This window comes from Moschus berezovskii, chromosome 16 (assembly GCF_049115385.1).
Source record: "Moschus berezovskii isolate FMDL1 chromosome 16, NW_MosBer_1.0, whole genome shotgun sequence".
NCBI classification, from domain to species: domain Eukaryota; kingdom Metazoa; phylum Chordata; class Mammalia; order Artiodactyla; family Moschidae; genus Moschus; species Moschus berezovskii.
In genome coordinates, this window is record NC_142475.1 from 85,230,810 (window position 1) to 85,245,347 (window position 14,538).

Consider the following 14,538-nt stretch of genomic DNA (forward strand, 5'->3'; position numbering starts at 1 on the left):
ATAAATGAAAAATAAAATAAGGAAAATCTTGCTTTACTTCATTTTTAAAACTTTGATCAATATTCAGCTTTGTATAACATATTAACTATGCGTAGTATTTTGTTAGTTTTCAGTTGGAAAGGTAACTGTGGCACCTTATTTACATAAAAAAGTGTCCTTTTCCCACATATGTCTCTTAAATACTTCTTCTCCAGTAGTCTGTAAGATTTTTGAGGTTAGGGATAATGTTTGAATCAGCCTTGAATTATGTTCTCTGAAAATGCTAAAGCATAATAACCATATGACCTATTGATTGAATGAATGAATGAAAAATTATCTTAATATTTCAGAAAGTTTCTCATAATAATTATATTTACAGGTAGTTTTATCTGGAACATAAGACGTAGATAAGGACGTATGGAACAAAGGAACAATGTAACTGAGTTTGTCCTCTTGGGGCTCACTCAGAGCAACCAGGGTCAGAAAATATTATTTGTCTTGTTCTTGCTCAACTACATTGTGACCATGATGGGCAATCTACTCATTATTGTGACAGTGATGGTCAGCCCAACCCTGGATCCCCCTATGTACTTCTTTCTTGGCTACTTATCATTTATAGATGCTGTTTATTCTACTACAGTCACCCCAGATATGATTAAAGACTTACTGTCTAAAAAGAAAACTATTTCTTTCCAAGCTTGCATGACCCAGCTTTTTATATGGTACTCTTTTGGTGGTGCTGATATATGCCTTCTGGCGGTCATGGCCTATGATTGTTACATGGCCATCTGCAAACCCTTGCATTATTTGACAATCATGAATCAGCGAGTGTGTGTTCTGCTGCTGCTGTTGGCCTGGGTTGGTGGGTTTTTACATGGTATATTTCATCCTCTTTTTGTTTAAAACCTTCCCTTCTGTGGCCCGAATATCATTGACCATTTCATCTGTGATGTGTACCCCCCGTTAAAACTTGCCTTCACAGACACTCATATTATTGCCCTCACAGTGGTGGCCAATGATGGGGCAATGTCTGTGATCATCTTTACACTCTTGCTCATCTCCTATGGGATCATTCTGCAGTCTCTGAAGAATGTTAGTCAGGAAGGGAGGTGCAAAGCCTTGTACACCTGTGGCTCCCACATCACTGTGGTGCTCCTCTTCTTTGTGCCCTGTATATTCCTATATGTGAGGCCTCCTTCCACCTTACCCATTGATAAATCCTTGACTGTGTTTTATACCATTATCACACTTATGTTGAACCCTCTGATCTATACTCTGAGAAATAGTGAGATGAAAACTGCCATGAAAATGCTCTGAACCAGAGAATGAAAATGAGATAGCTGGGAAATGTATGACCCGCTTTCAATGAAGAATTTCTTTTTTTAGGAATGCCTGGTGTGATATTTAAGTGTATTAAATTTTCTGTCACGTTTTCTTAACTTAGACATGAAATAATCTATTACATGAATACTTCTGATGAATAAAATATATTATCAAGATTTTCATAATTCTGTAGTTCAAAGTATATATATCCTTTGAAATATGTTTTTGAGATTTTCACATTTTCTTATGAAAGTATGTATCATTTTGGGATCTAAAATATCTCTATTTTGAGTATAGGTTTATGTCCTATATAAGAGTTAAGCTATAGTTAATATTATAAATTTATTTAAGTTATTGGAAGATTTTCTCATGTTTCTTTTTTACATAATTTCAGAATTAATAGGATTCATTACAAATTTCAGAAAAATAATATTAGTAATATGAAATAAATTATTGTACATTTCTCTCCACACAATATAACCCATATTTATATTTGAAATCTTTATCTTGCTTTTGTTTCTGCAAGAAGCATATATTATTGTGTTAATATAGCTTAGAATGTAAATGTTGAAGTAGAATGATGTTTCAGAGTTGCAAATATTTATCATAAGGAGACTAAATTTATAAAAATAATCTGAATTAACAGGATGTAAATATGGAAAAGCAACCACATCTTACTCATTTTCTAATTGAATTGTCTCGACTAGATTGTTTTGGAGTTACATTATCATAAAGACAATCTATTAATCTTCCCAGGTAATTTAGAACACCTGGCAAAATATCTGCCATTTTTCAATATCTCTACCTCCTTCCTTGCTTATGGTATTCCATAACCTTACATGGAGATCCAGGCTCTGCCTATCATATGTCAGTTTAGCATAATCCATAATTCATGAGCTACAGAGCTTAATACCAGGTTTTTTGGGTGATATAATTTTTAAGAAATATGCTGACAATATATGCCATTTTTATCTACCTTGCTAATGAAATACGTGTTACTAAGAAATAAAGAAGCCAGAATATATTGTTTTATTTCACAGAGACATCATTTATGCAATCTTCTGTCTATCTCTGCATCAGGCTTTAAAGGGAACATTCAGGTCAGTTCAGTTCAGTTCAGTCGCTCAGTCGTGTCCGACTCTTTGGGACCCCATGAATCACAGCATGCCAGGCCTCCCTGTCCATCATCAGCTCCCGGAGTTCACTCAAACTCACGTCCACAGAGTCGGTGATGCCATCCAGCCATCTCATTCTCTGTCGTCCCCGTCTCCTCCCACCCCCAATCCCTCCTAGCTTCAGACTAGTTTACCTGCCTCAAAATGATTGGAAGCATGTGGTCATAAAACTTATTATTCTGCCTTCCTTATTCAGTGTGGATTCAAGAGGGACTAAGGTGACCGAACACACACACACAAGGCTATGGGCTTAACATCCTTATAAAGAGACCCCAAGAGCTCACTTGATTCATCAGCCATATGAAGACACAGGAAAAAGACGGCTGTCTATCAACTAGGGAAGGAATCTTGCCAAACTTGGAACCTGCCAGCACCTTAATCTTGAACTTTTGAGATTCCAAACCTGTGAAAATAAATGCTTATTGTTTAAACAATCAAGTTTATGGTATTCTGTCTTAGCAACCCAAGTGAACCAAGAGAGGGAAGCTTAATTTTTGAATTTATGTAATTATTTCAAGTGAGGAGATAAAGGCTTTTGTTCTTTGTTTATTAGTCTGCAATCTCTCTGAAGTCAGCGGAAATTAGTTAATTGCCTTTGTATTCTCAGTTTCTTGCGCAATGTACAGAACATAAATTTCATTCTATAGACTTTGTAAATCACTTGAATTCTTGATCTATTTGTGTGATACTTTTTATTTCCTAAATTGAGGCAGGACTATGTCCCATGTCCTTCCCAGATAGCTCAGAGGTAAAGAATCTATCGGCCAGTGCAGGAGATGTGAGAGTTTGATCACATTTGGGTTTGATTCCTGGGTCAGAAAGACTCCCTGGAGAAGGAAACAGCAACCCACTTCAGTATTCTTGCCTGGAGAATCCCATGGACAGAGGATCCTTGTGGGTTACTGTCCATGGAACTGCAAAGCATTGGACATCACTGAACACACACGCATGCCCCATTTCAGCAAGAAATAGCCCCAGTGGTTATTGCCCCATTCTCTGAAAGATTTAGGGAAGCTTATCCCTGGTGACTCAGATAGTAAAGAATCTGCCTGCAATGCAGGATACTTGGGTTCAATCCCTGGGTTGGGAAGATTCCCTGAGGAAGGGACTGGTTACCCACACCAGTATTCTTGACTAGAGAATTCCAAGGACAGAGGAGCCTGGCAGGCTACAGTCCATGGGATAGCAAAAGTCAGACATAACTGAGTGACTTTCACTCGCCACAGCATTGGAGATGGAAATTGAGTCATCAAAATTCCAACTTTTCTCACTGAGTTTCTGAACTTCTCTCAGATAAGTTATTGCTTTTCTTGTTTGACAACTGTTCTCCTCAGGATTGAGGACTATTAAACAAAAGGGGGATTGTAACTGAGCAAGATCATACTGGGCTTTCCCTGAACAGACCCATCCCCTATATTCTCTGCTTTAGCTCCTCTCAGAAGTATGTAGATAACAGTACTTGATGCACATTTCCAAAACTGTTTTACAGATGCTAAAAAACACACCAAATGGGAGAGTTAAACACTTGACACATAGCCCCTAGATATACAGGAGCCTAAAGATGGATCCCTTTGGCACAACTTTGTTACATCACCATCAACAAATCAGAGAATCATGAATGACGTAACATACACCCTGGGACCCCCCACCTTCCCTCACCTGGATGTTAAAAATGCTTTCCTGAAACCCATCAGGGCATCCTGGTGTTTTTAGCATTAGCTTTTCTGGACTCCATGCTGGGCACCTTCAATATATGTTAAAGTTTCTTCACCACGACCTGGTGTCAGTAGATTGACTTTTCTGTTTGGACAAGCAGACCAAAGTTTGGCTCAGTAACTTTTCCACATCACAGCTGTTATCTTGTCCTTTGTGCCCTGTGATTCTGTGTGTCTGTGACCAGAAGCTCTTTTTCCCATGGTTAGAGCCATAGCAGTATTCGCTGCTTTTGTTACTCCCATGTTAAACCCTGTTATCTACACAGTAAGAAATACAGGGGGCAGAAATGCCATTAGAATGTTATTGAACAAGAATTCAATTTCAATTTCAGATAGGAAATGGCCCAATATGAAGGTTTTATTTCTATCATTATCTTTACATTTACCTATTTTATTACTTCAAAGCCCTTGCTCCCTGGGTTGGTAAGATACCCTGAAGAAGGGACTGGCTATTCTGGCCCATATTCTTGATTAGAGAATTCCAAGGACAGAGGAGCCTGGCAGGCTACAGTCCATGGGATAGCAAAGAGTCAGACGTGACTGAGTGACTTTCACTCACCACAGTATTGAAGATGGAAATCAAGTCACTATAATACCAGTTTCCTCACTGAATCTCTGATTAACTTCTATCAGATATGCTATTTCTTCTATAAATATGCTATTAGTACCTCTGCAAGATATATATATTAGCACCTCTGCAAGACATACATGTATATTATTAATACAACTATTACTTTACAGATGATGAAAATTGAAATTCAAAAATGTTAAATAATCTGCCAAATATTAGAGACAGAATCATTATTCAGGTCTACATTATTCTAAATTCAATTTTGATACTCTTTCAACCATTTCAAATGAAATCAGGAAAGAGACAGTATTTCATCAAAACTGCACTTGTTTCATAGCAATTGAAATGTTTTCCTTCCTTATTACAGTTATATAGGTGCTTGTATATATAAGAATTTGCACTCAGAAAACTCATGGCCTATAGGTACCTAGATGGGTACAGAAAATAAAATAGAAAGAAAATACTTGCCAGTACTCTCTTGATACACACCTGGATATACATTGTATTTAAAATTACATTGAGTTTATTATTTTGTATGGTACAAGTTACCAGTTATTTTAAAAAGTAATTATACTCTATCTAAATTGATATGAAACATTTGTTCTTAATGGTCACTACATTACTATAAACTTGAAATGTAGTGTTCTTATAAACAAATGGAGGATATGAAAGATGAAATAACCAGATCATCCAACATTTAAGGCATCTTTAAGCCCAAATATTCTTACTCTACATCCTGTGATCTTTATACTACACAGAACTCCTTGGAGCTTGCATTTGACTATGATTCAGAATATTAAAACAGTTTTGATGATATGCCATAAAAAGTGTCACTTTATTAGATTAACAACTGCTCAGTTCAGTTCAGTTCAGTTGCTCAGTAGTGTCCGACTCTTTGCGACCCCATGAACCACAGCACGCCAGGCCTCCCTGTCCATCACCAACTCCCGCAGTGCACTCAAACTCATGTCCATCGAGTCGGTGATGTCATCCAGCCATCTCGTTCTCTGTCATCCCCTTCTCCTCCTGCCCCCAATCCCTCCCAGCATCAGAGTTTTCCAGTGAGTCAACTCTGCATGAGGTGGCCAAAGTATTGGAGTTTCAGTTTTAGCATCAGAACTTCCAATGATGGTAACAATTAAATACAGGCATTTTTCAAAATCACACACTAAAATATATCTGTAAAAAGTTCCACTATTAGAAAGTTGGCTTAACACTTAGGTTCTTGAATCTTGAATTTTCATTAAAATTGCTTTAGGTGGTCACTTACAAGGGATAAATAAGCACAAAGCAGAAATCGTTATTCTACAGTTGACCAAGGAAAGTACTTCTCAGCTAAACAGCTTTTCTAACTTACAAGACAAGGTTTTGTTGTAAATTACTTATGGGTCTTTCATAAATGAAGTTTTTTTCCAAATATGAATGTGTGTATATGTCAAAGATGTGTTCATAGTTTACTCTTTTGACAGAAAGGTCCAACCTCCCACTTCCAGGGTACTGTATAATTTATTGGGAAAAAACAAAACAAAACACAAAGGACTCTGTGTAACAATGTTTAGTAGACATACTACTGTCACAGAAACATGAAGGACAGTAAAAACCTTAGCTTCAGAATGAGGCGAAATGAGTTTTCTTTCACACTATGCTATCATCTTCTGTAACATTAATCAGTCTTCCCATTTCTACAAGGAATTTGCTTAGGTAAATGGAAGGTGCTTCCAAGTTCCGAGATTCTACCCAATTCAATATGTGTATTGCCATAAGTATAGTTTTATTTGCTTCTATTTCACTTAGAATTAAATTGGAAGAATTATTAGACCACAATCCAATTCCCAAAATTTACATCCGTGGTTAACTTAGGAGATGTCCTTCTGTAAAGAAAGTATCTTTGGATTGGACTAACATAAAACCCATCACTTCATGGGAAATAGATGGAAAAACAGTGGAAACAGTGTCAGACTTTATTTTTTGGGCTCCAAAATCACTGCAGATGCTGACTGCAGCCATGAAATTAAAAGACGCTTACTCCTTGGAAGGAAAGTTATGACCAACCTAGATAATATATTAAAAAGCAGAGACATTATGTTGCCAACAAAGGTCCGTCTAGTCAAGGCTACGGTTTTTCCTGTGGTCATGTATGGATGTGAAAGTTGGACTGTGAAGAAAGCTGATCGCCGAAGAATTGATGCTTTTGAACTGTGGTGTTGGGGAAGACTCTTGAGAGTCCCTTGTACTGCAAGGAGATCCAACCAGTCCATTCTAAGGGAGATCGATCCTGGATGTTCATTGGAAGGACTGATGCTAAAGCTGAAACTGCAATACTTTGGCCACCTCATGCGACGAGTTGACTCACTGGAAAAGACCCTGATGCTGGGAAAGGTTGGGGGCGGGAGGAGAAGGGGACGACAGAGAATGAGATGGCTGGATGGCATCACCGACTCGATGGACATGAGTTTGAGTGCACTGCGGGAGTTGGTGATGGACAGGGAGGCCTGGCGTGCTGTGATTCATGGGGTCGCAAAGAGTCGGACACGACTGAGCGACTGAACTGAACTGAAGCACAGCTAGAATTTCAGTTTGGCCCATATCAGTAACCACATTACATCTCTTTCTTTCTTTCTTTTTTTTTTTAGGACTAAAATATGGATTTATTTATTCATTGTCACATTTATTCTTTCTTTCTTTTTTTTAGTTTATTTAATTGGAGGCTAATTAATTTACATTATTGTATTGGTTTTGCCATACATTCGAAATGGGGTCATATGTCTTCCAAAAAAGTAAAAATAGTTTATGGTGTGATAAACGTTTCTTACTTCCTTTTATACAAGACACAAATGTACATAGCACACATTAATGGGTATAACTTTTGTGGTATTACTGTTATCAAAGTGCAGATGATTAAGGGAACAGAATGTCTACAAAATACCTTTAGGGGTCAAAAGTTTAAGAAAGATTGAGGAATACTGCTTAGCTCAAGTTAAAAGGTTAGGTAAGACCATGGAGTAATTAGAATGATAGTAAAGATAATCCAAGCACAGAGTTTGACGTATCACCTGTGATGATCATATTCAGTAGAATTAAAAGGCTCCCACTTCTCAGAATTGTTGAGTATGTTAATGAGCCAGTTGCAATCTGTGAAGTGTGTTGTAAGTCGTAATTTACTGGAACTTAAGATAGAGAAAGAATGAAGGCTATAACCCTAAATACTTCTGAATTGAGAGCATATCACTTTTTAATACTAACCATTATGCATCTAGAAAGAATTTAGTTCTATTTTCTACCAGAGGAACATTTTCAAATTCTTTATAATGACAGCTGTCCTGTGCTTAGATGTGACACATTATTACTAGTATCTTTGAAGGATGTACAGAACACCAGATGAGGTGATAGAAGTCAGTCCTGGTAGTAGCTAAGTGGCCAAGAAGAAGTCCTCTTCACATTTCTTCATTTGCATTATCACACAGATGAATCATTTTGTGACTATTCTTCTATTCAAGAGAGAGCTTACATAATGAACAAATAATTGAATGGCTAATACTATGATCTGAGTTTCTGTTTGTGAAGCATCAGCTTGACTAGTCCCAGTGAGCTCTGCCCCTGGGAAAAGTGGATCGTGACAGGGTTGGATGGGAATTCACTCCCATGTTGATTAATGTCTCAGTCAGTGGAGACATAGACTCAAAAGGATGCAGTTGAAATGATGCAAGTTCAAACATTTTGAAATCCTTTGCCATTTAAAAATGGCATTCTGCCCTCTTTTATCCAGGTCTTTTACCCAAATGAGAATATAACGATAATGATGTGTCTTCGAAGGTGTCGCCTGGAAACTGTTTACAAATTAGACTTAAATATAGCTAAGTGACAGGTATAGTACTATCATTTTTATACCAGCTTAGGTGACTGTCTTTGTGACACTTCTTATGTACATGAAATTTGAATTTCTCTGCCACCCACAAGGTTTGTTGTTTAAATGCTTAGACATTTAGAACATTTTTTTTTTATTAAAAAATTAGAATATCTATTTTAAATCTTTCTTTAAAAACCTTAAGAGCTCTGGTCCTATCAAAATAACTCCCCATTAAGTGATCATATAATTTGCTCCAAGTTTGACCCTGATTTACTTGACTAATGCTTAGATTTACTAAGTTGAAACTCTAATGCGTCATGATTTCTAGTTTTTTTTTTTTTTTTTGTAGAGTGAAGTTCTAGTCAATACGTGCTGGATGAAGGCATTCTTTAGATACCCTGATGTGATCCGAGAAATTTTATTTGGATAATATCTTGTCTTCTACATACAGGAGCCGTCAGGTAACTGGATTTTTTTTTGGTACATATACACAAAGGAATATTTTTCAGACATCAAAAAGAATGCATTTGAATCAGTTTTAATGAGGTGGATGAAATTGGAGCCTATTATACAGAGTGAAGTAAGCCAGAAAGAAAAACATCAATACAGTATACTAACACATATATATGGAATTTAGAAAGATGGTAACCTTAACCCTGTATCAGTTCAGTTCAGTTCAGTTCAGTCACTCAGTCGTGTCCGACTCTCTGCGACCCCATGAATCACAGCACGCCAGGCCTCCCTGTCCATCACCAACCCCCGGAGTACACTCAAACTCATGTCCACAGAGTCAGTGATGCTATCCAGCCATCTCATTCTCTGTCGTCCCCTTCTCCTCCCACCCCCAACCTTTCCCAGCATCAGAGTCTTTTCCAGTGAGTCAACTCGTCGCATGAGGTGGCCAAAGTATTGCAGTTTCAGCTTTAGCATCAGTCCCTCCAATGAACATCCAGGATTGATCTCCTTTAGAATGGACTGGTTGGATCTCCTTGCAGTATAAGGGACTCTCAAGAGTCTTCTCCAACACCACAGTTCAAAAGCATCGATTCTTCGGCGATTAGCTTTCTTCACAGTCCAACTCTCACATCCATACATGACCACGGGAAAAACCATTGCCTTGACTAGACGGACCTTGGTTGGCAAAGTAATGTCTCTGCTTTTTAATATACTATCAAGGTTGGTCATAACTTTCCTTCTGAGGAGTAAGCGTCTTTTAATTTCATGGTTGCAATCAGCATCTGCAGTGAGTTTGGAGCCCCAAAAAATAAAGTCTGACACTGTTTCCACGGTTTTTCCATCTATTTCCCATGAAGTGATGGGACCAGATGCCATGATCTTTGTTTTCTGAATGTTGAGCTTCAAGCCAACCTTTTCACTCTCCTCTTTCACTTTCCTCAAGAGGCTTTTGAGTTCCTCTTCACTTTCTGCCATAAGGGTAGTGTCATCTGCATATCTGAGGTTATTGATATTTCTCCCGGCAATCTTGATTCCAGCTTGTGCTTCTTCCAGCTTAGCGTTCCTCATGATGTACTCTGCCTATAAGTTAAATAAGCAAGGTGACAATATACAACCTTGACGTACACCTTTTTCCTATTTGGAACCAGTCTGTTTTTCCATGTCCAGTTCTAACTGTTGCTTCCTGACTTGCACACACGTTTCTCAAGAGGCAGGTCAGGTGGTCTGGTATTCCCATCTCTTTCAGAATGTTCCACAGTTTATTGTGATCCACACAGTCAAAGGCTTTGGCATAGTCAATGAAGCAGAAATAGATGTTTTTCTGGAACTCTCTTGCTTTCTCCATGATCCAGAGGATGTTGGCAATTTGATCTCTGGTGCCTCTGCCCTGTATACGAGACTGCAAAAGAGACATAGGTATAGAACAGTCTTTGGGACTCTGTGGGAGAGAGTGAAGGTGGGATGATTGGGGAGAATGGCATTGTAGAATGTATATTATCATATGTGAAATGAATCACCAGTCCAGGTTTGACGCATGATACAGAATGCTTGGGGCTGGTGCAAGGGGATGACCTGGAGGGAGGATATGGGGAAGAAGGAGGTGGGAGGGGGGTTCAAGAAAGGGAACACATGTACACCCGGGGTGGATTCGTGTCAATGTATGGCAAAGCCAACCAATATATTAATGTAAGGTAATTTGCCTCCAATAAAATAAATTTTAAAAAAAGAAAAAAAAAAGGTCACAGAGAAGACATTAGACTGAATTTTTGAGGCGATTTGAGCAACTTTTTTGATCATTAAACATGGTCTTATTAATATGAACTTCTATTATGAAACTACTGATATAATTGGACCACTTGTATACAGGGACAATTATATCATATTTAAAATGTGTCAGTAGTTCAACTGTTTTTTCTGTGCAAACAAATTGTAGCCTCTGGATGAAAAGCCTTGAGCGATCAACTGTTATCTCTATTTAATCTCTTTTGGAAAAATATCAAAACTTATGTGTTTGCGTTTTGGTCAATATGTAGATCATGAGATGAGTGGATAAAAGAGCATGTCTGTGTTTCAGAGACATTTCTTAGAAAAAGGAGGAACATGAGCATCTAGTAATGCATAGGAGAGTCTTAGAGACAATATGTATTTCTCTTTTATGCAGTTTTCTATGTGTATTACATGTATATTTCTGTTTTCCTCTAGTGCTAATTTAATTTAACTTTATTTTTCCACTAATTATCTTTGAGAAAGTATTCATGCAATGATTTTCTTTCTGTTTTGATGAGTTAATGATTCTTTTTATATAATGAAATTAGTAAGTTGGGTTACACACACATATCACACACATATGTACTCACATACATGGGTGGTGTTAATATTGGTGCTGAGGGTGATGCGAATGATTTACTTGGGGTGGGGAGTGGTGAAATCAATAGAGATTGTTCAGGGATTTAGTCCCCTCCTTCTGGAAGCATTCCAAGGAAGCATTACTTTTTGTATAAACAATGGGATAAGAATTTCCAGCAAGAAAAAGTGCTACTGCAGATGATTCCATCTCTTCTCATCTTTCAAGGAAAACACAGTGAGTTAGGGAGATTGAGAGTTAAAACAACCCTTTTTTTAAATTATTAATTATTTCACTTTTTTTCCAATTATTATTATTATTATTTTTACATTACTGTATTAGTTTTGCCATACATTGACATGAATCTGCCCCGGGTGTACATGTGCTTCCCATCTTGAACGCCCTTCCCACCTCCCTCCCCATCCCATCCCTATGGTTCATCCCTTTTAAAGTCCTTCATTACAGTCTGTTGATGATGCCTGTGCTCAAGGCATAGATCTCTGAGGAACACAGGGCACTTCTCCTCCTTTAAAACGATGACCCAGAGGCTTTACCTAAGTACATTACTATTGCTGCCTGTTGTACAGGATTTTATTGAATAAATCATTTAGTTCTATGAGAAATTCAGATGCAAGAAACACATATCAGCTTCTTGGATTCAAATTCAGGCTTTAACACCACAAGCTGTATATTGTTAAGTAAATCATATTTTGCTTTATCTCAGTCATAAAATGTCTCATTATACCTCATTTTAGAATTCAAAGAGAAAATATGTATAAGGTCTTCGCAAAATGTCTGGTACATGGTGCATCAGTTCAGTTCAGTTCAGTTCATTTGCTCAGTCGTGTCCGACTCTCCGCGACCCCATGAATCACAGCACGCCAAGCCTCCCTGTCCATTACCAACTCCCGGAGTACACTCAAACTCATGTCCACAGAGTCGGTGATGCCATATTAAATGATTTATTATTTGTATTTTTAAAAATTTGTATATTTATATAAATTACGTCTCTATATAAACATTACATTGCAGTTAACTGTATATGGAAACCAATAATACATTTATCATTTATGTCATCAATAAAATTTTATAAATGAATGATTGAATGCAAAACAAAATGAGATTCTTTTTGCTTTATTGCTTGGCTAACCTATATTCAAAAATCACAATACAAGTGTAGGTAAGGCTATGGGAAAAATTTCTACTACTCTGTTGATAAGTGACCTACAACATCTTATCACATATTCATTGATCATTTAGATTTATATTTCCTTTAATATTTTATATTTTTATTCATTATACATTTTTATTTATCTATTTTTTGTTCATTGCTTAGAGACATTGTTTTAATTTAGATATTAATTTTGTGTATATCCTGTAACATGTAAATCTTTCTTTAAACTATTACAGTTTTGTTAATTAACGTTGTGAGTTTCTTTTCTTAAATTTTGGAAAAAAGTGAAATTGTTAAATATATCTATATGGAATTTCAGTGACTGGTAAAGAAGATTCTTCTACCACCAGAATGCACACAGTCATCACCTTGGTAAATTAAAAGTAAAGATAATTTTTGCTTTACCTCCTTATTAAAAGTTTAATCGATATTCAGCTTTGATAAGATATTAACTATACATAAAATTTAGTTAGTTTTCAGTTGGGAAGGTAAGTGAGACACCTCATTTACTTAAAAATGTGTCCTTTTTTCACACATATCTCTAAATTACTTCCTCTTCATTAGTATATAAGATTTTTGAGGTTAGAGATGCTGTTTTAATCAGTTTTGTATTACATACCCTGAAAGTAAGAAACATAATAATCATACTGCCTATTGATTGAGAGAAAAAACAAATTTTCGAAAGATTTCAGGGAATCTCTCATAATATTTATATTTACAGGTAATTTTATCCAGAACATAGACATTCAGAAGCAACTATGGAACAAAGGAACAATGTACTCCCTAAGGAGTGTTAGTCAGGAAGGGAGGCACAAAGCCTTGTCCACCTGTGGCTCCCACATTACCGTGGTGGTCCTCTTCTTTGTGCCCTGAATTTTTCTGTATGTGAAGCCTCCTTCCATCTTACCCATCGATACATCCTTAACTGTGTTTTACACCATTATCACCCCTATGCTGAACCCTCTAATCTACACTCTGACAAATGGAGAGATGAAAATTGCCATGAAAAAGCTCTGGACCAGAGAAAGAAAATGAGACAGCAGGGAAATGTATGACCCACTTTCAATAAAACTGGTCAGTCACTTGTAAAAGAATGAAACTAGAACACTTCCTAACACTATACACCAAAATAAACTCAAAATAGATTACAGAGCTAAATGTAAGACCAGAAACTATAAAACTCCTAGAGGAGAACGTAGGCAAAACACTCTCTGACATAAATCACAGCAGGATTCCTTCAAGACCCACTTCCCAGAATACTGGAAAGAAAAGCAAAAATAAACAAATGGGACCTAATTAAAATTAAAAGCTTCTACACAGCAAAGGAAACTATAAGCAAGGTGAAAAGACAGCCTTCAGAATGGGAGAAAATAATAGCAAATGAAGCAACTGATAAAGGATTAATCTCCAAAATATACAAGCAGCTCCTGCAGCTCAATTCCAGAAAAATAAATGACCCAATCAATAAACGGGCCAAAGAAATAAACAGACATTTCTCCAAAGAAGACATAAAGATGGCTAACAAACACATGAAAAAATGCTCAACATCCCTCATAATCAGAGAGATGCAAATCAAAACCACAATGAGATACGATTTCACACCAGTCAGAATGGCTGCTATCCAAAAGTCTACATGCAATAAATGCTGGAGAGGGTGTGGAGAGAAGGGAACCCTCCTACACTGTTGGTGGCAATGCAAACTAGTACAGCCACTATGGAGAACAGTGTGGATATTCCTCAAAAGACTGGAAATAGAACTGCCATATGATCCACCAATCACACTCCTGGGCATACACACCAAGGAAACCAGAAATGAAAGAGACACATGTACTCCAATGTTCATTGCAGCCCTGTTTATAATAGCCAGGACATGGAAGCAACCTAGATGTCCATCTGCAGATGAATGGATAAGAAAACTTTGGTACATATACACAATGGAATATTACTCAGCCAT

The 14,538-nt window shown here is 37.1% G+C and overlaps 1 pseudogene; it reads left to right on the forward strand.

The window, feature by feature from the left end:
• Window positions 1-396: 396 nt before the first annotated feature.
• On the forward strand, window positions 397-13,619 carry LOC129560289 (olfactory receptor 4A47-like; annotated as a pseudogene).
• The last annotated feature ends 919 nt before the right edge of the window (window positions 13,620-14,538 follow it).